This window comes from Acromyrmex echinatior, chromosome 14 (genome assembly GCF_024713525.1).
Source record: "Acromyrmex echinatior isolate Ae372 chromosome 14, ASM2471352v2, whole genome shotgun sequence".
Lineage (NCBI taxonomy): Eukaryota > Metazoa > Arthropoda > Insecta > Hymenoptera > Formicidae > Acromyrmex > Acromyrmex echinatior.
This window is the reverse complement of record NC_141865.1, coordinates 7,935,069-7,962,781: the sequence shown is the minus strand read 5'-3', so window position 1 is coordinate 7,962,781 and position 27,713 is coordinate 7,935,069.

The window sequence follows — 27,713 nt, the reverse complement described above, 5'->3', positions numbered from 1 at the left end:
TGCGCAAAGATGTTAATTTATCAAGGGAGATATTTCATATGAATTTTTTATGCCAAATCTATTCTCCTAAAATATTTCTGTTACACGTTAAAAAAAAATTGCATTTCTCAAGACTTGTCAGCAAAAGAAAACACTTTTCTGAGTAAATTATCGTTTAAGCGATAATCGATGTTATAATGTTTTCAATCTTTTCTAAGTTGTCGCATTCATCTCATCTTTTCTTAAGTCTTTATGATAAATTATATGGAAGAATATAACTAGATTTGTATTTAAAATAAAATTCATAAAAAAATATTAAATTATTATGAAAGATGTTATATGAATTTTTTATACTATCGATTATCTTGAATCATGTGTTTATGTGTCGCCTTCAAAAAGATCGTTGAGTTTTCCAAGGCTCATCGAAGAGAAACATTTTTCTGCTAAATTATCGCGTTTGAACGACAACCGATGCCTTCTATGTTTTACTATGTTTTATTACCCACGCCAATTTAACGACGAGAGTTATCGCTGCATACGATAATCATTTCATTTCGATGCTACTGCCGGCAGATACGATTCCCGCGGGAGAGGAGGCAATGGCCGTTTCGCGTTTCCTTTTTTATCAATCACGCTTTTACTCAATGATCGTTGCGCTATCGGTTTTCCCAATGGTGGCCGAGGGCTATCGGCGACACCCATTTATACTAGCCGCTATCCGATGATGTACGGAACGAGGCGGATGCTCTTTTTTATCTTGCCAACCTTTTTACGTTTCGAACTTCTGCACAAGATAATCCACCGGCAATAGTCGCTTCTCTCTCTCTCTCTCTCTTTCTCTCCCTACTCCGCATATTCTTGCTCGAATCGTTTAATTTAAAATCTTAAATTCTTAATTTCTGAGATTAAATATAAAGCTTAAGAATATCCAGTAAAACGTTCATACTGAGAAGCGAACACTTTCTAAAGAAAGTTAAACTTTTGGTAATAATTAAATATGTATTATATCAGATTTTGTATAAATTCTTAAATATAATATTTATTTTAATAAGATATTTTTACTTATATAGGTATATTCTATTTGGTTATTCTAAAATACGATCATTCAAATTTATCGTTAATTTAATAGACTAGAAGAGTTTAGAAATTATCACGTTTCCTTTTAAGGGAAGCTATTTCTTGCATAAATGTTCTTTACAATTAATATTAGTAACTTCATTAAATTTAAGTTTTATAATTTTAAGATTGAACATGACAGATAAAGATATTTTATTCATTTAATTGCTGTGACTCAATTAGAAAATGTAATCATTTTCTAAGTGCTCGAAAAGATTGACGTCCCGACATTTTCAGTTAGGAAAAAGTCGATTGTTAAAACACTCTGTACATCCACGTTGACAAATTGTTTCTATCGAGAGAAGCGGAGTAATGTCAAACGGAATGAAAGAAATAGTTTGATTTCATTAAAAAACGAGAAAAAAAGAGGACAAAATGGGTTTCCTGGCGCGCCTGTGACTGCAACAAAAACTTCCCAACAACGCGCGGAAAATTCCTGCGCACCGTTACGCACTCCAGCGTGTGGACTTCCCCCTGTAAAAGGTTGGCAAATAAAACGACGAAAAGGAAAAAAAAAACATAAAAACGGAAAAAGAGAGAAAGGGGGAGAAAAAGAGAGAGAAGAGGCGCATTTTATTTCGAATTCCGACGGCCACTAAACAAGTTCGCTCTCTCGCGGGCACCGTCAACCGTCAAAAAATTTATTGGTCGTCTCCACGTGCTTATCGGTGACATTTATCGCGCCGCAATATTTTCTTCTGAAACACAGCTCGCGCTCGCGCCCCTTTTTTGTCAGTCGTTGACGCTCTATTTCTCCATGCGCGCGTCTCTCCTCGATCGCCACGTATATGTGTGTGTGTGTGTGTGTGTGTGTGTGTGTCCATTTTTATTTCTGTTTTCTTCCCCTTCCTTTTTTATTTTTTTTTACATTTTCAGTAACCGCGTCAGAGTCCTCTCGACCTGTCGGCGTAGAAATTGTCGAGATCGATCAGCCGACCGGTCGGCCGGCTGGCCAGCCGGCCGACCGTTCCACTGCTGCGCCACGTCCCACGAGTGCTTCCGCGCGAAATCCAGTTAAATACACCACCGTCGCATTTTCGGTCGCATGCGAATGTAACGCGAATTGAAACATGATTCTTTCGACCACGGTACACCGGGGGCAAGAAGAAAAAAAAAAGGGTGACGTTGACATTTATAGAGCGAAACGAGTATCATATAGTCCATTCGCAATCTCTCAAGTGATTGCCTTCCCATTGCGTTTTATTATGGACATTCAAGATTTTCACGGATTTTTAAGAGAGATACTGTAAGGGACGAGATATACGATACGTTTGATTACCTTCAGGATTAGACTTGTGATTATGAAATTATTTGAAGTGCGCGAAATTATCCCGGGCCACCGAAATGCACGGGATTCTTAATCCCTTAATTTTCAATGTAACCCAGAGTGATCCTTTAAATTTGCATAGATATTAATAAGATTTTCGTAGTCTCTGTGTAAGTTTAGAAGACCTGTACGTGACAGTGGTAATCGAAGATTTAATTATGAGATGCAATTCATGTGAAATCAATTTTTGTTTTTCATATTAGATTAGCGAGGACATATGATAAGAGAACATTATCTCTGGCTTTACATCGAGCTTATTTTCAAACGTAGGGAATTGATCTTCATTAATTTTGCATAGAAAATTAATTAGAAATTTGTATTAAATTTATCTTCTTCGTCTTCTAAAATTTTGATGTTAACATAAGATAAATGTTAGGAAATAACATGAATAATATATAAAAAATTAACACAAAAATGCAACACTAACACAATTTGTAAGTAAATTGTGGAAACATATCTTTTCAATAAAATTAACATTTATAATGTATGAAATTAACACATTTTATTCAGTTATATCTTAGAAAATTTGCGTTTTAAAATATATTATTTTCATAATATTTACTCGTAAATATTATTTTTTACTCGTAAGTATTATTTTAACACTAAAAAATGTTGAGTATTAATTTAACAAAATAATATAATCTTAAATAAATATAATCTAAAGATTATGTTAAATTAACACTCGAATATGTTAAAAATTCACCACAAAAAAAATTTCAACAATTGTTTTTAAAAATAGGAAATATTTTTTATAATGTGTTAACTTATTTAAGGAATAACATGGCGCAGTGGCATTGTTTCGTGTCAAGCCGAAACTTTTCTATCGACCAAATTCGTTTCTCGTATGTATTTCAATTAAAAAGAACCGCGCGACTTTCAGTTCCACTGAACGGTTACATCGGTCGGCCGAAACACGATTCTTTCGGTTACGGAAAACGAGCTAACGGTATCGAATAACGTAAAACTGCAGAGAAAACTCGATTTTCCATAGATATTTTGTTGAGTTACTCGATAGATTATTCTTCAAATTTTACTACTTGTGAAACGATGAAAACTTATTACGTTATAAAGTTAAAATTTCAAGATTAAAAACTTTTGTAGAACTTCGTCACGTAAAAAAAAAAATATTTAACTGATGAGCCATTTGATAAAAATTCCTTATCATTGTATAAAATCATTATTTAAAGGAAAACTTAATTCTTTTAATTTAAAATATTAAATATATTTGCAATTTATTACAGAATATAGATATACTTTACATCCACGTGAAATTGATAATTTAAAATATTTGTCTATAAAATATCCCCTGTGTAAGTTTGAAATATTCTCCATGTTTAACACGGAGAATTATCTTGGAGGCACCGATGCTAGAAGGTGATTTCGTTCGTTCACACGAATAATAGAGGATATTGTCATGAGCAGAAACTGAGGATACGATGATGTAGTGTCGCGTGTTCGGTTGGAGCACGTGCCGTTCAATGGAAAAAGTAGGTTTGCAACTGTGTTAAAGATTCTTTAAAGTGATTAATTTTTGCCTTTAATTCCTCATAGATTTAAATATATAACTCAAATCGTAGTAAAAATTATATTAAAAAGTCTTACAACATTTGCTTTTTCTGCTCGCGCAGCCAATGGTAAATTCGAGCCGAGCCGCGATCGTGGGCGTTAAAATAGAATAACGTGTACATGAGGGCCAAAGTTATACGACTGCTGGAGAAAAAGGGAAAGAAAGAAAGAAAAAAAAAAGTAACGGAAAAAGGGAATGAACCGCGGTGGATTCTTCATCGTGACACCGGCAGACCGTGCGTCGCGAGCCGTAGCCATTTTCCGCGCTGCGGAGTAGAAAAAAGTCCGCGTGAGCCTCAGGACAGATCCATGGAACACGCGAGATATTTCTATGAAATTATGCGTTCGAGAATTTTCACGGAGAATCAGCGGGGGACCGCGGGAGATGAACTGCCGTCGCGAATATGTATTCGCGTAGAGAAGAGGAACTTCTCGCATTTAACTCCGATATATTAATGCTAGCGAATGTCTGCGCCGTATGTTTTCCGAGTGTTGCATTATGTCGGAATTTAGAAGAGTTAATTGAGTCAAAAATTAATTGAGGAAAACGGCGGGTAACGGGATATTCTGGAAATTAATTACTTCTTAGTCCAAGTTCGATCGCTATATCTCATACTTTTTAAAATTTTAACGTTGAATTTCTGAGACAAGATTCAAACTTTTGCTAAAATAAAATGTAACTAAAGAGGATGAGAGACTTAATTATTGAGAGATAGAAAGAGAGGGAGGAGAGAAAGAGAGAAAGAAGAGTGCAGGAATTCGGCAAAGTCCTTAGTTTTCAAATACTGAAGAAGAAGTCTGGTCATAATAATCAAACCTAAATGATAATTATTAAAGCTTTGGTGAAATAATTTTAATCGACTGTTCGGTTAACATAATCAAAATCAACTATATATATAAACGTTTTTTTTTTAATTTTACTTTTTTAAATATTATGATTTTACTTTTCTAATTATCAAACGGTTAGATATTATCATTATGTTTGATAATATTTCTTAAATATTGTACAAATATGTTAAACAAAATACATTTATTAGCTATTATTACCAGACTTTTTAAATAAATGATAACATATTTTTAGACACAAAAGCGATGTCAATAAGAAGAATGGTACGTTTACAAATATTGCAATATAATTTTGCAATTAAAGTATTTATCGTATGAGCACCATTAATAAATGTATCGGAACATGAGATTTTCATCAATGCATATGCCATCACGAACGAAATGATCTGGAAAGATCAAAACTGTTAAACGGTAATTATGTGGAAAATAAAAGCCGTGATGAATAAATGCGAACAAACAGGACAATGACGTTCGATTAAACGAGCCGAGCTACCCGGCGATCAATGGACTTTCAACAATCGAATCATCCTCAATCCGTTCGCAAATAGAATTGTTTATTCTGATGCGTTATTTGTATTGTTCGCTTTATATATTTCGTCATAATGAGCACGGAGCTTTCTGCATATATAATTATAAAAGAGATTATTCGCACATTAAATTTTTGGGAAACTCGAGAAGGATGTTACACACAGCTCGTTTCGCTCTTCCTTCACGTAGCAGTTTTGTTTACAAGCTATTATCTTGATTTCGATTATCACAATTGACCCTCCATTACTTTTATTGTGTTTATATAGAAAGTAGCCTTGTAATTATTAATATTTGAAAGGGAAGGAGGAATTTCTTGTCGTCATACGATCCACCCTAGTCCAAATGTTTACGTGAGTGATGGAAGAAATAGGGTTTGTCCTCAGACGGGGAATAGAATGGGAGAAGTAGAAAGAGGTGTAACAAACAGAATAACAGAAGACATCAAATTGAGTTCTTGGAGAATCGAGCGCTGGTATAGGACGACGAGAACCGAAATCTAAGGCGCAGATAGAAGGAGAAAGAAAGAGAAAAAGGAAAGAGAAGAGAGAGAGGAGAGAGGGTAGTAAAGAATTTCTTTCAAGGTGTGAAGGCAGACGTAAGATACGTATAATGGAAAGCCTGATAACTTTTCGCGTACCGCTCTCCTCGCATGGGTCGCGAAAAGAGACGCCCTGCTCACGAGGTGCACGGTCGCCGTGGCGTAAACCGCGGATTATTCGTTTAGGTCGAGGGTGCAAGACCGTGGGATTTAATATTATATTCTTTTCGCCTTTGGCCGGCTTCTCTCCGTGCAACCGGAAGAGAGAAAGAGAGAGAAGGGCAGTAGGTGCAGGGCTTCGACCTAAAGTCGACAACAGTACGTAACAGCTGACGCCATTAACTTCGAGTGCGGCGTCCTGCTTTTCCACCTCTCTTCTCCCTCGATCACTCTCTTCTTCCTCTCTTCCACTTTTACTTCCTCTCTTCCACTCTCCTGCACCCACACTTCTCACCCTCCCGCACGAGTACCTTCGCGGCGACTCTCGTTGCGCGCAGAGCCAGTGCTTGAATACGGAGCTTCCGCACTTCAATCCATCTGTCTACTTCTGTTAAGAATCGGTCGACGTATAGCGCGATTCTTCGTGAAACTCAGGATATTTCGTTCGAGGATTAAAATTCGCGTAGCGGTCAACGCGATAAACTTGATTTTGAAATCGCGGCGATTAATTCTGTGCCGATCTCAAAGACCCTCGATGGATTTTCTCTCTTCAAGAACTGAAGATATAAAAAATCCGTCTTGTTGTTTCGAAATTACGACAATTGTATATAATTGTAAAAATAGCTAATAAAAAAATATATGTATATTATTTTTCAACAATTGCATTATTCAATGATTCTAAATCACATCCTTTCTTAAGACTCCTATAGCTTCCTTGATTGTTTTTAAAAGTACTTGGACTATTGATAAATTATAGAAGATTACTATATTTCACATAAATTAATAATTAATATTTTGAAACTACGATAATTGTACATAATAAAAACAATGTAGCTAACATATAATATATTATTTTCCAGGAACTGCATTATTCAGTGAAAGCTCTATATCGCATCCTTTTTCAAGGCTTCCGTATCTTTCTTCCCCGATTATTTTTAAGAATACTTAAAACATCAATAAATTATAGAAGATTGCTGTTTTACACAAACTAATAATTAATTTGGTACACTGTCTCGGGAAAGTGATTTGTTAAATAGCAATTATGCGCGAGCGTTCTAGCGTTAATGGAAAAATTCAATATTCAGTTGTAACAAAATGCCAATGCGAATGAGCGAGTTAATTACATGCGATTGCCAGACAATTTCAATGAAGAAAATTTCCCATTGCTGTAGCGGATTGCATATCCGTGCAACGATTAAATAATGTAACTGCCTGTTCATTTGAATTGTAACTACATTGTACATACACACTTTATGTCATTAATGAGACTCTCATTTAAATAAAAAAACATCACATTTGAATACTTTGAAATGTTACCTAAATTCATGTTTTTACATGAAAACGCTAAAACGCGGACGCAATTTACAGCGACAATATTAGATTATCTATTATGTCACTTATTCCAGCACTAGAAATTCCGAATTGATGTTGCTCGGTTATAATTATTAAATGCACGATAATAATGGACCATTAAATGCACAATGAAAATGTCAATATTTACATGTTACTGGATTTGAATAATATTGAAGTGCGTAACTGCCAAATGAGGTCTACGTAAAACAAACTTTCCATCAAAATTAAGGAGATACGATCGATCATTTGCGGAAATAGGTGGCAAGAGAGTATGCTTATCTCGTCTTCTTATACGTTAATAATATTAACATAATATATGAAAATCTTTTAATAATAAGAAAGACGTTATTTCATGATTTACTAGAATAAAAAGTAATATTATGAAGTGGTAATTTTTAATTATGTTGAATTACAACATACAAGTAATTTAATATGTCAAATTCAATATGTCAATGATTATCGATCACTTGGCAACAATAAATTCTGAAAATAAGGTTGGCATTCTTGATCGATTTGTACGTAAACAAAAAGATATTTTTATCAGCTTTGTATTAAAAAAAATTACGTAATGAATAGAATTAATTCATTAGAGACCGTAAAAAAAATTTTCTCTAATTATTCATGTAATCTTTATGGATTGAGCATTCAATGCATCTGTCATATAAGACACAATAAATAAAACTCGCTATTGTAACTTCAGCTTTTTTTTTTCTAAAAACGACACAATCAATCGATTTGAAATTTTAATATATCAGTTTTGCTTTAACTAATGTTTCATGTAATTCTTAAATAGATTAAAGCATTTTGATTTCTCGATCATAATTCCTTTTTAAACGCGGGTCGCAATTTCTTCCGCAATTGTAGCGAAAAATTGTTTTCACGTAATTAGCACAACATTATACAATCTTAAAGTATTTTCGCATAGAAGAGGACAGTGCCCTCGGTTAAGGGTTCGAGAGAAGCATATAAGTTTCATTAGCTCCCATGTGGAGATTCGCCCTTGCGTAAAATAAGCTCCGTAAACCCGTGTAATACGGTCCAACCACAAATGACAAAACTTTGCATGTAATCGAGCATACGGCGGCGGACAGTCCGAGGGTGGCAACTCCGTGATAGGGCGCACAACCCTTCTCTCCAACGGCACTCTCCTACCCGCGCGAAGAGCCTGGAAGTTTGATTTAAGCGCTTGATATAAGAGTCGTAAAAGCGATACGATATTCCGCACTTGTGGAAAGGGACAGCTTTATTACTTTAGAAATATGGCGCAAATCACGCTCGCGTGATAACGCTGACCTTTCCTTTGCCAAGCCGTTTCTTTGATGATCTGCGTCCCGACTTTAATGCAATTTCAAAGGAATGCCTTATCAAAAGGCTTACATAACTTATTATTATAAGAAATTGTATACGTTAAAATAAACCCTTTGCAACGGATGTAACGAAGTAGTGTAGCGAAAAATCTATAATCGGAAAAACTTCGTTCAAAATATTAAAGTACGATCAATACGTTACAATCTCTTGAAATTATTATTTTGACCTATTTTTTATTTGATCCATATTACGGAAAATTTCATTTATATCTTGATTTGACAAGATGCACCTCTTTACGATCAATTGATTTGACTCATACTTTGCTTCGATAGAGCTAAAGTTTTTGAGTGTCTATTATTAAAAATAGAATTTTGAAAAGTTGAGCTGTTTTTGAGAAATTGACAATGGGATAGACCAACCTGGATGGACAAACCAACTCTATGAAACTATAAAATAGTTTACTATCCTGTATTATTTAATAAAACAAATAAAATCTGGATGGAGAGATAATTTAAATAGCTGACGAATTGTAAAAAAAGGTTAAGTGCTTCATAGCAAACTAAAGATTTTCCAAATGTAGAAACACTCTCTTAAAATAATATCAATGCACTCTATAAAAATCATCCAATATCTGTACAGTACTTATTTTTTAAAGGAATGACGATTTTTAACCGATTCCATTTCTTAAATAAACGTGTCATTCGTCATCGAGAAAATGAGAACGTATGTGCTATCTTTAACTGTTGTTCAAGTGAAATGTATCAGATGTTAAGTTTATTTTTTATAGATGAACTAGTATACACTTTTGGAACTTAAAGTAAAATAGATATATACATATATAATAGTTGGCATAAGCGAGGAAAAAAATTCTAGTGTAGTCTAATGCAGGAATAAAAAACAATCTATATACAAAAATGAGATTTTGCTGAAGTATTTAAAAATTTACAGTCTAAAATAAGATTTCTATAATCTAAAAATTTAGCTAGATACAGATTTGAAAATAATTTTGTCGGACCATTAAAATAATTTTGTAGAAATGTCAAACATGATGAGCAATACTGCAAAAAGTTTTGACATTCGAACAATCAATATGAATGTCCTGTATAATAACTTTATAACTTTTATGGTTCAACAAAATTATTTTCAGATCTGTATTTTTAGCTAAATTTTTAGATATTTCAGCAAAATTGTTCTTTTCATATATTATTTTACGTTCCGTGTGATACAAGAATTAGAAACATCCATGTGTGATGTAACTGATGTTAACACGTTTTCGATTCTTCGTGCAAAAAATGAAGACAGAAAATCATCATCGCGGCTGCTGAGATTTTTGCGTAAATTACAGTTTCCTCCCTACTTATTCATTGTATGCTCTTCTCTTGATAATCTGAGTAAATGAACATCTGCGTATGTCACCGAGTACTGTCCCGTTGACGGCGACGACGATGACGACGACGGCGACGACAACGACGACGACGACGCAGCCAGAGACGTCTGAGACTATAAATATGCATGGCATTAACGGAATGGTAATGAATTCGGTAAACTCTCTCTCCTACCCCCGAGTCTCCCTCTCACCCCTCGAGGACATTGGTTTTTCTTCTCTTTTCTTTATTAAGCGCGAGAGCCGGACTAGAATGCATTAATTAAGCGAGTTTCCACTCCGCTCCAAATTGATCGGCGCTACGGTAAACAACATCGCGCGTACCTTTCCATCCTTTTATCCCTCTACCGTTGCAATTATCTGCAATCGCGGGAGGCGAGGAGGATTTCAATGAGGCTGCGGCGAAATGAGATCGAAGAAACGTTTTATGTATATGTATAAACGTAAGAATCACCATTTCTCGTTAATGATTCCAGTCTGTATCGTATCGAAAATTGTATTGTGGTTGTCAGTATTAGCTTTTCAGGCTCAATACAGTTGGTAATACATGCTCGTCAAAATAAACCGAAATCATTTTTTTTTTCAAAAGATGGGAATTTCCAGTTCGCTTTTCGTGCAAATTGGTTACACACACGATTGCCATCTTTTGACTAGTGTTTCATAAAAAATCGACGGCCAATTTTCCGGAAATCCCGCTATCTTGCCGGAGATCAATAAGTATTAAATAATACCGAAATTACCGATATTGAAACTTATATAGTATGTATTCTAAAAAAAAAAAAAGATTATCAGATCTGACTCTCCTGTCAAAGATTTTTCAAAAATCGAAGAATGGAGCATTTAAAAAAAAACTCGTTAAAATTTTAAGCAGTTAGTTGCGGACATTTTTTTCTGTGTGCTAGAAAGTCGGAAATTTAGTTAAAAAAAACCGAAGTTCCCAATTGAAAACCACAGAGAGGCATGTGACGACCGTGATGACGCATTCGAAAGAGTGCCGATTCATAAAGAAAGAAATATCAATTATTAAAGTACTTGCATGATTCGGAACTTATTAATCTCTTTTCTGAATATGTGATTGGCAATTTAAACCGGAGAATTGCTACATATATACTACTTTTTGAATGGTTATAATTTGAATATTTAACATAGTTACTTGCTCTTGTCAAGCTTTCACGACACCTTTATAAGGGATAGGCGATTTTAAATCGATTTTCTTAAGAATCAATTTTTTTTTGCAACTGCAGGGTTGACTGCTCTTGATGCTCCCAACACTCTTGGAATCATTTCGTCTATAGGTTTGTTTTCTATGGTTAAATTAGTACATTTTAGGCACTTAAAGTGAAGGTATTTGTTTAAATTATAATATTTGGCGAAAACACACAAAAAGTTCTAATGCAATCTGATACAGAGGAATGAAAAACAGACCTGTCGTTGCTTATTCAATGTTAAACAAGGACGAAGATATATGTGAGCGTCGAGTGAAACGTATTTCCCTTATAAATGGACACTACCGAACGAAAAATTACCTTTTATATCAAAGATATATATAAGGATTTAAGAAGAAGATCATCGGGATATCTCCTTATATATGTATACTTGGAAGAAGATACAGGAGCCTTCGATTGTTGTCTTTGGATTTAAGAAATTGTGGTACTTGTACCCTTCAGGATTGGAGATTCGGTGAGCAGCAGTAGAAGAAAAAGAGGGAGTCGATACGATATAATCACTACGCGTATCTTATCGCCTATTATAATTTCATTCATTTGTTTATCATTGATAAATAAAACCTAAACTGTTCGGTATATGCAATTTCAGCAGGACGCGATTCCGCAAATGAAATGTCTCATATTCGTGCCTGTGAGGGTAAAACCGAAGCGCCGCGTCTCCACGACACATATTAAATTTGTTTCCCCGAGATATAATCCGGAGACGGAGGAGGAAAGTTACTTTCCTCCCAGGAAGAGAGGAGAAAACAAGACGCGAAAGGCGGAAGGATAGACGAGGGGAGGGGGCTGAGGGTAGACCGGCGTAATAAATAAATAGGGGTCGATGGTGTTGTAAACGTCCGTCGTAAAGTGATTTAGCCACTTCATTGGCTCATAGAGAGTTAAGTGCAGACGCGGGCTACATAAATGCCGGTCGTGAGATTCTCTCGCACCCCTCGCGCGATCCTCTTCTCTATCCATCTCTCGTACCCGTTGTCCCGTTCTTCTCCCCCTTTTTTTTTATCCCCGTATTTCCCCGCCTCTCGCTTCACCTCCGCCGAGTCACCCCCGCACATCCCCGTTTCCACCACCGGACGGCATGTGTAAATCCCACGGCTGTGTCGTCCCTCACCGCTTCCCGGACGCTCTACTTTCTCGTGCGGATCCCTTGGGGGCGTAAAGCGCGCCTTTATTTTTACGTCGGATTTAACTGCGGTTTCACGCGGATCTTCGAAACGATCTCGCCCCTGCGTGGCCTGTGTGTCAATAACGCTGGCTCGTAGAGCTATTGAAGACTGGTTATGTCGTTCGTTGTACATTTGGCGCACTTTAACTCATTAGCGTATCATTAGCTACCACATATGGTAATCAAGAAACAATTGATTTGTTGTTTCAATCTAGAGAAGTAGATTGTGTGAGATTCTAAGTTATTTATTTATTAATTACTTATTTTTTTATGTTTTGATGTATTTCTGAGACTTTCAATCCTTCGTTTCATGAATGGATAGAAAAATAAAGAGATATAGAAGAACTTCTTATCTTCGCAAGACGTTTCAAGAACGTAGGATGATATCAAATTCTAATATAACCATAAGTATGAAGCATCTTCAATTTTTTTTGCATTTTCTTGGAGAAAGTATATTGTTAGATATTAAAAAAGGAGCAATGAAACCCAATCTCTTGAGTTAAATAACATTTTGTTATTTTTTTAACTTCCATATATATATATATATATATATATATATATATATATCAAAATGTAAATCAATCCATTTCTGTGCAGATTAATTTCAAAGTAAACACGTTCATATTAACGTATGCACTTAATAAATAACAAACTAAACTTTAGTTTAGTTTATTTTATACAAAAACTCAAATTTAATACAATTCTAGAATTGTTTAATTCTATTGTTAGATAAAATAATGACATATTGAGTAGAAGCAATGGTGCCCTATAGAAATGATTAAAAATAATTCAAATTAAATATAATTTAACGTAAATTTAAAGTGTTTATAACTAAAGCTTCTTTTTTCGTTGATTTTCAATGACAATTTTTGGAACGTCCATAATTTGTAATAAATTTTTAGTCGATAGTATCAAATATCTGAATAATAATTAAATTAGGTCAAACGTTGTGAAAAAAGTTTAGTTAGAATTAACAAGAAAAATATTTTATTAACGTGGCGTAATCTACGAAACAACAGGAATTTCTCAGGAATAGGAATTCTTAAATAAAGTCGCAAACGATGGTTCATCGTCGTCGTCGTCGTCGTCGTCGTCGTCGTCGTCGTCGTCATCGTCGTCCATCGAAGATCTCGCGAAGATCCTCTCGCGAGGAGCTTTCAGACACAGTTTTCTTTAGCTTGCTTGAATCGCGGCGAAGGCGCAACCGTGCTGTGTGTTTGATAAAAGGCGCAACGCGATTTTCAAAGGTCTCTCGTCTCGTGTCGTCTAGATAGACCGTAGAATTGGTGTGCGCGGCTCTTTACTATCTTTATGGTTTGCTCTCCACTGTGTCGTTGCGGGCCATTCTTCTTACTCTTGTCACTCTTATCCCCGTCTCGCGTCTCCCCCTCGCGACTTACCTTTCTTCTCGTCGCCTCTTTCTAAGTAAGAGATGCTCTTTCTGCTTTCCTCGCGAAAAGCAAGCTTTTCGTCCCGTGGATTTAATACAACGGACAGTATCGAGTCTTCTATTAAACCGCAATTTCATTTTGCATAAATCGCAGACCATAAATATTCATTTATTTGAGGCGATAATGATACTCGAAAAATTTTCGCGCAGCTGAAAGCGGCTGAACCGGCAAATTTCGCAATTGGATTGCCAAGATGATGTTTTGGTAGCGAAAGAGAATCGAGGAAAGATAACACGTGAAAGAACTGAGAACGAGCTTTCATAAAAGGAACGGATTATTCTCGAGGGAGAAGTGTGAGAATGCCGGAAGAGAAAGAGGCATACGATAGAGCTGATGGTCGAGTTTGAAAGCAAGTACATGTCAGATGTTAAAACTTAGACGGAAGGAAATGTAAGAGTTGTTATATGATATTTATGGAGACGGAAAAAGAAATTCGAAAGTATAGAATATCCTAACATAAGATAAGGATACTATTACTAACGAAAATATATTAAAATAAAATAAATAATATAAGCGAAAAGGACTCCAGCTTCAGTTTAGGACTGTGTTTCAAGACCAACAATGCTGGCGAAAATAATAAAGAAAAATTGTCGATATAACTGATACAAATCCTCGATAAGCTCGCCGATAAGACAATGTTTATGAAATTATATGTTTGCAATTAATTTCGACATAGTATTAAAAAAAAATTATAACGATAATTATCTTAGCGGCATATTCGTAATTCATCAATAAAACTCTTTATAAACAGAGTATAACCATTAATAAAACTGTCACAAACTAATATAACATAATTTCTCATTAAAAACTTTTGCCAGGGAAATAATCGGCACACAGTTTGCTTCAATAGAAAACTGTGAGATTTATGCAAAAAATATTATTTATGTAAAACATTAATTTTTATAGATATGTGAATTGAGATTAGCGGATTTCGATTACATGATAAATAATGAAATCTGCGATATGACTAAATCCCGAGTGATTCAATTATAGAGCGGTTCTCTTAACGAGACGCTGAGCTTATACCCAATTCGATCTACGAGATTTCAGAATTCAAGCATTTAATTTCGACCCAGCGAGGTCTTCCGGTCGATTGCGGTGCAAAACCCTGAAAAAATTGTCAGATAAGCGGCTATTCCTAGGGAACGACGGTTATCACTGGTGAATCTTGGTCGGCGGAACAACTTTCACGGCGGGCGGGTTTGTGTGTTCGGTCCGAATAGCAATGTTCCAATCTGATCAAGCCTGTGTCACAGAAAGGACCGGCGAAGATCGTGATTACACTCACCACTATCGCGACCGACCTTAGTTGAATTCATTTTCCATACTCTTTTTCGTGTACTTAAACAGGATGTACTTTTGTTTCGCTGGAAAGCAAGGTCAGCATGTATTAACGTATCGCAATGTAGTAAAACAAATTTATAACATCGCATTGAACATTTATCGTCTCATTGTTTTCTCCTCTTTTCTCTCTCTCTCTCTCTCTCTCTCTCTCTCTCTCTCTATCTTCGTCTATTTCTCTATCTCTATTTCTCTGGTTCGCTCTGTAACTACTTCATCTCTCATTTCCTCGTCAGGATTTCAGCGTAGTTAAGCAATTTTAGGATGTAATTAGAGTTCAATAGTTTGGATTCATTAGCGCTGAAGCGGTATTATCTCAAGATCTAATTCGTGATACTTCGGGTCGAGAGGCAGCCTATTACTTTCGAGGACTTTCAAAGAATTCTCCTTTTCGCTTACGACCCCATCTACAACGTCGTCTTTCAACAATGCCGAAAGAATTTATTGTATAACATACTTACATGCTATAATAAAATAATATATATCACATTAAACTATTAGTAAATTTTTCGATTATCGTATATCAATATAGATAACGAAAGTTCTACTGTCTCTTCAAAAAGTAAATTCACACGAGAGTAGATATGAATATAAAAAAAACGAAGATATTAATTTTAATATCTTTAATTATTGTCAATTAAAGTCAAGAACAAAAGTATGATATATTTCAAAAGAATACTTATTAGTAATAATCGTTAGTTTCTTTAATTAACCCTAGAACAATTGATATGTAAATTTGATGTACAAGCGAGGTTATTGAGCGCTAAGTTATATCTTTAGTGATCATCAGAAGATCTAATCTATCATGCTAAAAGCTAGAACAAGCGGGAACAAGCTTTTAAAAATTCAGTCCGTTATATACATCATTCTGGCTTCTCGGTGATTAATATTGTAAGAAAGCGTGATAAGTGATTTCAATTTTTAAGCAGTTTTGTGTTATCATCTATTTTATTGATAAATGTCATAAGGAGATATTGGATTACATATTCCGTATTCAAGATTGAAGGTCGATAGTATGTTTCTTCTTTCTTTCTTTTTTAAGTTAACAATTAGATTATTTGTGTTTATATATGAAGGTCTAGAGTACAAATATTTTGTTTTTTAAATATGACATGTATAAAAATTTTGTGTTACATTAATTAAGAATGATCTTTTTTTTTACGTCTTAAATAATCTATAAAAATGAATAATGTCAAATTATACCCAATTTTGAATTATTTTTAATCATTTTCAAAAGTCGTTACTACTCTTATTCAATATATCGTTAATTTAATTAAAACAATGGAGTTAAATAATTGAATTTCCAAAAATGTTAATTAAATTTGATTCAATTTATTTCATAAGATCTGTTTTTTTTAGCTGAACTTTTGCACCAGTTCATCTTTCTTCCTTTTCTCTCCAGAAGGAAAGAAGAGGAAGAAAGATAAACTGATGCAAAAATTCCAAAAAGAACAGGCCTATTATTTACAGTGCATATGTTAATATAGACGTTGTTTACTTTAAAATTAACCACAGAGATGGATTAATTTACATTTTGATACATGGAAGTTAAAAACAACGAAATATTTTTTTACTCAATAGATTGGATTATTATTATTCCTTTAATATTTAACAGTATTCATATCATTTAATAGCGTTCTAAGGATTAATTCATAGGATGAATTCAGAAAAATGTCACTGTAAGTTTCACTGTTTTAAGAAAGTAAATTAATGGCTGCATTCTCAAGATAGAATTCGACAGAGACGAACTTTTGTACCAACTAACACGTAATTCTATCACAAGCCATTCGAAGAGGTGTACATTATTAATTTTGTATATCTTGTGCATCAAATCTTTCGCGAATCGCATTACCGTAATCGTCCTACCGCTTATGCTTCCGTTATGCTACGATGCGAAGTGCAAGAACACTTAATCGGTAACGTCGCATAATGCGTACATTCAGACGCGAGTTAAGACTGTGAATCAAACATAAAACGGAGCTTCATCCAATTACAACTTCCTACAAAGGGCATTTACGTAAAATAATCGTATTAATGTTCAACAGACCGGACTAATTACCTTACCTCTAAGCAAGGGAACGCATAATTCTCCCGGAAACGACAGCGGCCAGATTGGAAACTCCTTGCGCTCGCTTGTCTGCTGAAACGATTCAGCACGCTCCATGGTACCCGCCAAGGCAAGCGGCGTGGATTAGTTTTGCAAATACACAAATACGCGCGCATGTTTCGCGGTCGTTACGCCTAATTTAGCCAACACTTCTGTGTCTGCCGACGAAGCGGAAGTCAATGGCCCGAAAGTCAAACGAATCAAGAGTGATTCAGGGGAGGGAGAGAATTTTGCGGCATTCAGGCTGACGATAAGATGAGACAAATAGTTATTACATTTCTTGTAACAGCGCTTTTCAACTTTTTCTTCAATTCGCTGCACATTAAATAATGAACCAAATGTCTTGAGATACATTGTAATTATATAATACTTCAATGTTTAACATTGATTTTCTATCAAATACGACATTCAGAAAAAGTAAGTTTTAAAGTTTTCAGTTTTTATAATTTTCACAATTTTTGAAACGTTTTTACTTCGTGCATCACTTATTCTATTTATTTCTAAATTTTTGTTCGCTCCCATTTACCTTATTCCTTAAAATTTGTGCGGCATACCGATTGAAAAATTCTATTTTATAGCGATCATATAGCAACAATTAATTCTATATATTGCGTTGCATCTAGTAAAAATTGACACATAAAAATAAATAAATTTTGATTGAGATATCAATTGAACAATCAATTTCCTCCCTCACTGGTAATTCTTGATAATTTTCTGTTGATTGGACATGAAAACAAAAACTGGAATAGAGTATCATAATTAAAACGTATTCGATAGTTTCATAAAAGCTATCCCATATGTATTAAAAGATTGATTAATATATAATAATGAATGATATAATAATTAATTATTTTGCAGTAATAATCATGTAACAATTGATTTTTATATTGCGATATAAAGATATTGAAGCTACAAATTAATTTTCTATTCGCTTCATCAGTTAATCAGTTTAGATTATTTAATTTCTTACGCGATTGTGACAGAATATTCACGAATAAGCAATCGGATGCGTTTTACTGAGCGATCAATCCTCAATCTGCGATTGAGGATTACTGGTATCACATATCGCCTCGATGCTTCAGGGTGGAGTACATCGGCATTAAGTCTAACGTCCATTATAATCCATATCCAATCACTTGGAGTCGATTACCGGGGTGGCAGGAAATGGCCCGCGCCTTGTTTCGTGCCGTCGTTGAGTGCCAGCGCTTCGATTGCCGTTGTTGTCGTATACTTCGCCGAAAATAAACTGATGTTTGATATTCCCGTCTCATACTCTTAAGATATTACATCGAGAAGGGACAGTCCGGTAGGTAAATATATTTTTTTATATTGATCATTTTTCTAACAACATCGTACTTTTAAATTAGATAATTTTTTTAAATATTAAATATAGAAGATTAAATATACTAAATTATTAAGAATATTTAAAGCAAAGTAAATCTTGAATTTAAATTTGCGGAAACATCGCCAGAAATTGATACCAAAAATTGTTAAACGCGAATGAAACTTTGTCTATATATCATAATCTATATGCAATAATAAAAGCAATTAGTTTTCCTAACTAAAGATAGTAATTTCTCTTATTTTCGAGCAGGATTTCGGACAACTGTGCCGTCAAATTCCCTGATTAAAGTACAACGCAAGTGGAAATCGTGTTCCTCGTTCGCGGTCGTCTCCCTTAGCGAAATTTCTACCGGATAACCGTCGATGCCCACCATCGTTCGCCGACACGTAGCCGGAAAGAGAACATTCTACGTACAGATCAGCAGACGAGAGATGTTGGACGTCCGTTTTTGCGAAGGGAACGACGCGCGTGAGCCGGATAACCGGAGGCTCGTTCCGAGCCTTTCTCTCGGCTGATCCTAATCGGGCCAACCCACTGCCTGACTAGTTCTGGGCGTAACCACTGGATGGAATCGCGATCCCTCTGCAACGGTCACTGCGACAGTTCTCCTCTTTTCTTTCTTTTTTCTATCATTTTCGAGATGCGAGTTCGACCAAGATTGCGCGTCGTGATCCACTCCAGTTGGACAATGAGGATGTAAGCTCGCTTTTACGAAAACAATCTTTCTTCTCATACGCGTACGTATAAAACATTTAACTAACAATTTCTATTGTAACTTTTATACGTCAATTCTGATGCTAAATGATTATGAAGAAGGATGTGACTTGTATATAAATGTGTTTTTAAAACAAAAAACTCTTCGTCTATTTTATGTAAAAATTTAAATCTCTCGTGTAGAGATAAATAATACATCATATTATAAAGCATAAAGAGTATATTAAAATTGAATACATAAACAAATTTTGTGGGAAGAGGAATGAATAAAAAAAGGATCTAGAAATATTTTTAATTACATAATAAAAGATCATTAGTTGATTAAAAACATTCTACAAGCATCAATAGCAAAATTAACATACCTAACATATCATATTGATAAAGTCATCATACTGATCGTGTATGATAGCTGCAGATCAGTATGATAACTTTATTAATGTGATATGCTAATTTTGTTATTTATATTTGCAAAATATTTTTAATCAACTAATGGTCCTTTATTATATATAATTAAAAATATTTTGAGATCCCCTTTTTTATTCGTCCCTCTTCCCACAAGATTTGTTTCTGTATTCAGAATATTTTCTCGCTATCATGGCAGAGTGACGCGGTATTGCAAAAATATACAAATTTCAAGGTTAAAATTGCTTGTTATATTTTTTTGATTGTTGATGGGGATGATTTTTCAAATTTCGGTGATCTGAAAATTGTTCAATTTTAAACGTTTCAAAAGTGTTTTCTGTTTCTTATTGAATGTAGTGTATAACAAAAATTTTACATAATATTTGTACATAAAGTTGTGCTAGAATGTATAAACTAACTTGTATACAGATCTTTATTAAAAAAAGAAAAGGATTCTTTATTTAAACAATATGATAAAATTACTCATTGACTGGAAAATTTTGAAAGCTACTAATGTGTACGCTATTTTAATTAAACTGATTGTAGAAAGAAGAGAGAGAGCGAAATGGAAAAAAAATACATTACCTACTATGTCGCAAAAGATAATGGCGCATTTAAGTATAAAGAATGAAAACCGATCTCCGTTAGCATCGATTTCGGACTTCGGAAACTGTTGGAAAATCCTTCAAACGGACCGTTCCGCAGGAAATTACGAGAGATGGAATTATTTTTCCATATCAGCAGAGGAGATATGGTGCTCACGCTCGCGACACACACGTGCCGTTCGGGAAATGCGACGCTGGTTATTTTCCATCTGGAAAGAAAACATTTGCCTCTGCACTCAACTTACAGGGGATCGCCTTACGGTGCGGGAAATTCGAACTCCGCTCTCTATATCGGATTGACTCGATATCAGGCAGGGTGGCAGGCGGGGATGGCATCCGGTTACACGTCAGACAAGTGATGGATCGGGAATAAATGGGGAATATTGACTGGAAATATTAGAGATATTAAAAAGGAGCCGCGCACGCCCCGTCGTATCTCGCATATCGAGAGATTGAAATCTGACACTCCCGTATTATCCAAATCGAACAAAGGGCACGCTCGACGAGATATGGAATATTCGCGTGATGCCTCTGTTCGTCTCCGCGCTTATAAGCCCGTTTTGGGGGAAAAAACGCACGACAGAATATACGTCGGGAACGTATCCCGAAAATCTAATAAAAGATCTGGATAGAATTTGATAGATGAAAAAAAATTTTGTTATAATTGAATCACGTTTTTAGTTAAATATCAGATTTTCCGTTTGACATGTTCTCGTGTATGTAAATAATCTTTTCATATCTCATTTTAATCGCGTACGTGTCGTTCAACGATGAAACCGATTCATTTTCTGACCTATATTTTATGTTACGATTTTAAATGTTGGAGAACACGATTCTACCTGTACACTGTTAAACATCAAAGAATTGCAATGGTAACCGAATCTCCTGAGTTAAATTACATTTTGTTATTTTTAACTTTCATGTGTAAGTCAAAAAATGTAAAATGTAAATCAATTGCTGCTGAATTGTTTAGCTTCAAAGTAAACAACATTTAATGTATGCACTTAACGAATAATAAATTAAATTTAAGTCAAATTTAATAAAAGAGGTAATGACGTGAATCTTCATTTTATTTTTTGTGTAACTTTTTATTTTTTTAGTTATATTCAAGTCAATCATATTTCAAACAATAATTTGTATATTAATTTAAATTTAATATAAAACATTTGAAATGATTAAGACAGATTCACAAAGTGGAAAAAAAATGTTTAAATGAAAAGAGAAAATATAATGTGACTATTACATTGTGATGATAAAATGGGCCCTTCTTATATTTTTACCGAATCTAGTTTTTCCAAGTCTATTTGGACTTCCCATGAAGTTCAAATAGCCTGAATTCATAGAAAATTCTGAATGTATTAAGATATTATCAGATTCAGAAGTTTTCGTTTCATGAATACGTTCTCCTAGCAAAATCTTGCATTAATCCTGTCCTCGTAATGTTTACCATGAGCACTTCTTTTTCTCCGCTTCGCAAATACCTCAAGGAATTTCTTAAATTTCTTTATCATTTTAAAATAATAATCAAGATACATTTCTATATTTTATTTCAGCATTTCTCGAGTTAAATGATTTAACTCCATTGTTTTATTAGTTAAATTAAGAATTTTCTATTTAGTGATGATACAAATCGAGCAATTCTTTCTTGCCTCAGAGAGTAACAAGGATAGAACTTGTGTTTACTTGTGTCACCAAATAGAAAGCACTCTTTAACGACATATTGAATAAAAACAATGAGTAGAAACAGAAACAATCTATAAAAATGATTATCTATAAAAATACTTCAAATTGAATATAATTTAACATTATGCATTTATGCATTAACATGACACTTTATACATATGTAGGATTTCAATTTTAAAAAAATGTAAACTTCCTTTAAAAAGCAGGAGGCAGTGATTTGGATACGTCGGAAAAATACTTCACATTTGTCTGCGGTTAGAAGGAAATAAGTAGCTAGAGGTAAGTATAACTATTTGTTATAGTTACTCGTCTCTTTGTGTGCGAGCTCCCTTATAGAATCTTGAAGACGTCTTTAGTTACAGGGAACGCGTCTCCGACTTGCTGCGAATCGGGCTTTTCCTTAAACCGCTTTCCATGACAAAGGGCGCGCTTTGCCGCGATACCATCACATAAACGCGACACAATCTCGCGAAAGACAGCGACGGTGGTCTAACTGTGATTAGGTAAGAAAGGGAGAAATGCAACGAGGAAGACGTTTCTGTGGAGTTCCGGGCCTGATGTTCTTTCTTTCCTTTCTTCTTTTTTTCTCCTTTTTTGGAGAAGGGAGAAACCATACGGTGGGGCTTAATTTCAGCTGGATTTCTGAGACGGCTCGCTTCCTCCTTTTTTTATGACCGGTACTAAAGCCTCGTACAAAGAGACAAGGAGGTAGCGCGAGGAAAGGGCGCGGGAAATGCGGGAAAACATCCGACCCGGGCGAGATTGCCTCTTTCCTAATTTATAACTAGGCGAGGCCTCGCCTTAACAATTTACACTGTATCCGTACTCCGTGCCAACCATCACCCCCTTCACGCCGAACACCTTCCCTGAGATTCTGAAACGGTTACGAACCTATAGGACGTCTGAGGCAGTTACGACGTCGCGACACAAGATTGCCGGAGGGAGACGTCGCGCCGTTTCCTTCGCCCGTCACCGCTCCAACATGTTATCTCTCTTCCTTTGTTTCCTGAAGACTTACGGCTCCTGTTGACGGGAACTCTTGATTCTGATTGACCCATTCGAAATAATGTCGAGAAAAGGTTTGACATACAATATAAAGACCAACAAATCCTCGAGGACAGATCCTCGATGATGGCGAATGCCGGACATTATTCGAAGAGGTAAGATGATAGGAGCTCAGTGTTAAATTTATCGAGAATAAAGAAGGCTGTCTTGCAGTGATCTAGATCACGATAATTCGTATACGAACTGTCTACGCTCTTCCTATTTATGAACTTGATTTATATATAGTATGTAGAAATGTGTTATAAAGTACATTTTAATTTTCCTGTACTGAGAAAAATTTCTGATTGAAAATAGATGAATCAGAATTTTCTGATTAAATCTATTATAATTCTAGTTGAGATAACCAGATGCCAAATTACATTAATGATAGAAATTCTGATTAATAATCAGAATCTTATTGGTCCGTTCATTTTCAACCAGAAATTTTTCCTAGTACTGAAAAAGTCGGCAACATCAATGCAAATGTGAGAAATATCTCGCTTATCTGAATTGCAAATTTCATTTTCTTAATGGTGCCGAATTGTGAAACACGCCTTTCAAACTTGAAGAAGCTTCCAAACATTTGCTTCTTACATACAGATATAATATGAAGAGGCGAACAATTAAACTATGATGTCAATAATTTGTTCCAACTATTCTTTTCTTAAATTGTTATCGACGTTATTGTAGTCACAGATACGAGATAGTCACTATTAATAAAAAATATTATGTGCACATTGTCATACAACAAGAAAAAATGTTCGATTAATTTTTCGGAACGAGATACTTTTACAGAAAAATATAAGAAGGTAAGTGAATTTAAAAACATTGATTTTTTCCTTCTCTATTTTATTTTTAAAAATTAAATTAAAGAATAAGAATTGCAAAGTATCGAAAAATTATGTACCGTATTTTGTATAATTCACGACGCAAATATTATCTGGTTAACAATAATCCTAGGACCTACATCGAGCGGATTTAAACCAGGGCGTTATAGTTATCGTAAAAGTTTCGCGAATTTACATGCAGGCAACGCGGCATATACGAAAAAACACATATACACACATAGCGTATATATAATATAATATTCCGGTGGGCAATCGCGCTATGGAACTTATACTGTGCGGACCGGAGCCCTAATACCAGGAGAATTTCCCTGGAAATTTCAGTTCCCCGACGCAAATCGAGGAAACACTAATTATTTCGCAATCTCGGCATTCACCCCATTTCGCAGATAGTGTTGCATTAAGAAAATTAATTTTTTACAACCGCTCCCGCTAAAGCGGATGCGCGCGCGTCGCCCGTTCGTCCTGGCGATCTGATTCCGGAAGTAGCGATAGCAATTGGATGTAAACTGAAGATTATGCCATTAAGAAAATTAATAATTGAAAATGAAATTTTACACATGCGCGACCATTAAGAAAATTAATTTCCTTGTGACGCGTAGTTCGAAAAAGTCTGTATATGTGCGTTTATATGTGTGCGTGTATTCGACATTTAGAAAGAACGCCATTATGTAATGTTCTTTTCTTCGATCCATTCTGCTTCTTTTGCCTTTTTATTTCGCATGAAAAGAATAATTTTGTTAAAGTATCTAAAAATTTAACTATACAAAACCAAAGGTGAATCGGATCAACTTTTCTTTATTGGCAAAAATTCTAAAACCAACTTTATATATATCATTCTTACATAATTATTTTGATAATGTAATAAAATTATTTTTAGATCTGTATTTAGCTAAATGTTTAAATACTCCAGCAAAATCATCTTTTCCATGCATCTTCTTATTATTGTTCCTTCTATTATTGATTCCTTTTAGGAAAAGTTGTCACATCTTACTTTCATCCCTTTTGTCAGGATCAGACGAATGAAATGCATCGCGAGCTCCTTGTCCATTTCGTGACACAATTGCATGCTGTAATTGAATCCACCGAGGTCTCATGGTTCTGAGTGAGTAATGTCATTAGACGGAGACAATCTTATCACGTTGTTACATTGGAAATGACGGACGAGTACAACGTCGATCGAAATCGATGTGACTACAATTCTTCCGAAAGATTTGTCCGGCGAGATATGTGCAGTACATTCTAGTAGAGTAAACTCGAATGATACTGGGATCGCGATTACGTATTTGTCAAGGACTCGCTCGCGAGACGTGCCTGTCGGTATTCCGGAGAGATATTATTCGCGATAGAAGAGAGATGGAGGTGTCCCGCGAAAATGGGCACTTGGACAGTTGGACAGTTCGTGGTCGCTCAGAAGACGAGCGTCGTCGTCGTTCAGGTCATTGCGGGGTGCGAGGATGAACGTCGAGGGTTGTGCGGGAAGATCGGTGAACAGATGGTAGGAAGAGAGAGAATCGGTGGTGGTGGCGGTAGCGGCTTCGTGAGTCACTCTATTCTTGTCATCCCGAGTTTCTTGACGGTAGGATGACATCTCTATCGAGTTACCGCTTTGTTTTTGGGTCGGCCGACTCCATCGGCACTTCGGAAGGCAGTCTGGGGGAGGTTCGGAGACTTTCTTTCTCGATCCCACGTCGTTCGCAGGAAGACGAGCGGACGGTGATGCTTGATTGAACATCCGTTACCTTGATCGCAAATTCTTATTTCACGGATAGAACGATTTTGCTGAGATATCTGAAAATTTAAGTAGATACAGACCTGAAAATAATTTTGTTGGACCATCAAAATAATTACATGTGTAGGAAACTCAAGCATCATAAGTAATGCAAAAAGAGTTGAAATTCTAACCAGTTTGAATATATAATTATTTTGATAGTCCAAATTATTTTCGGATCTGTACCTACCTAAATTTTTATAATAAATACTTCAGCGAAATTATTCTTTCTGTGCATCAATCTGTTCGGGAACATACTATCGCGTTCGAATTTATTGACAGTTTTATTTCGACAACACTCGCAAAAGAAATTTGGGAAGATTATTTTAAGAAGTCAACTAGAATAGTCGAATTTTTAAATGTGTAATTAAGAAAGATTGAATAGGTTAGAATATTATTTTTCCATAAAAACAAAACAGATGAACGGAAAGAATGATTTGAAGTATTAAAAAATTTAGCTAGATACAGATCTGAAAATAATTACATTGGACCATCAAAATAATTATGTGATGAGTTGTTTTACGTAAACAAGATAAACATGTATGTGGCCCGAAAGATTTTACCTATTTCTATAAATGATCTTCTAAAAATTCTTAAGTAGGTTGCGCTTTGATATCCTCATTCTTTATTCCTAGCAATGAAAGTTCTACATAATTATTTCTCCAGTTTAATAAAGTTATTTTCAGATCTGTATCTAGCTAAATTTTTAGACACTTCAGTAAAACTGTTCTTTCTACGTACCAAAGAGAGAGAGAGACAGAAAGAAGGAGAATTGTATCTTTGACATCCCATTTCTTATTCCTGGCAATGATTCATCGTTGCACAGTTTGCAGGATGGTTCATTCCGACACAAGGCTATCCATCTCACGGCAGCCGTTCGCCGAACATTCGATACCACTGAGAGCATCTATACCACGCGGTCACGCATCTTCGTGCCACGTTCTGTAATTTACGCCGCGCGCGCGCGCGTATATCGCATCAGAAAGTTTACACCGGTGCGCGATGGAACTATCCCCATGGCTGTTCCCCATCGCGTACCGAGAAATTCTTCCGAGTTTAAGAAGGTTCGAACTCGTAGTAACCAATAACGAGGAAGAAAGCTTTCTTTATCTAGGTTGCAAAATCAAATTGCCACCCCACCGCCGCGCCGCTGTGAGCTCCTTCGGCTCCTCTCTTCCCTTTTTCCTTCAGTCACAACTCTAGTTCTCTTCCTCTTTCTCACGAATTTTCTCGCACCTTTCTACAGCCATTCGCTCAAGTCGAGTTCATGAAAGCGTTTCGTTCGAGCACCCGACCGCCATTCAAGCCCCATACCGAAGTTAAGAACTCGCTGATGAGGTAAATCAAACGTTCCCCGAGAAAAACAATTCTTTCGCCATTCTAATGACCACGCTTTCATTTGAAAGTCTCACGTCTTGCGAAAAATGTCGATCGATTCAAAAAGCTCCGGAGAGAGAGAGAGAGAGAGAGAGAGAGAGAGAGAGAGAGAGAGAGAGAGAGAGAGAGAGAGAGAGTCCGCGAGGGTTTGACGTAGAGAAGAAAAAAAAACATATAATCCCGCATAATGTTGCCTTATCTGGAAATACGGAGGTACATCTTGCGCAAAAGTAAAACTTTAAATTAAGATTCTTTTTAAACAGCAAAGGCTACATTTTTCAAGTAAATCCTATCTGAAATCGAAAGCTTTTCAATGCAACAATCGCATTTGACGCATTTTTCCAAGAAGTTACAAAAATGTATTCTAAAGTTGTTACATTGTTACCTAAAAAGTTATTGCTAAAATCAAGTTTAGTTGCACTTCGTCGTTCTTGAAAAGAGGAATTAAGCCACTCGCACATCGAACGTAATCGATTTCGAGAATTCGCGTTCGTACCAAACTTAAATAACCAACATTGAATAAAGAATACCAG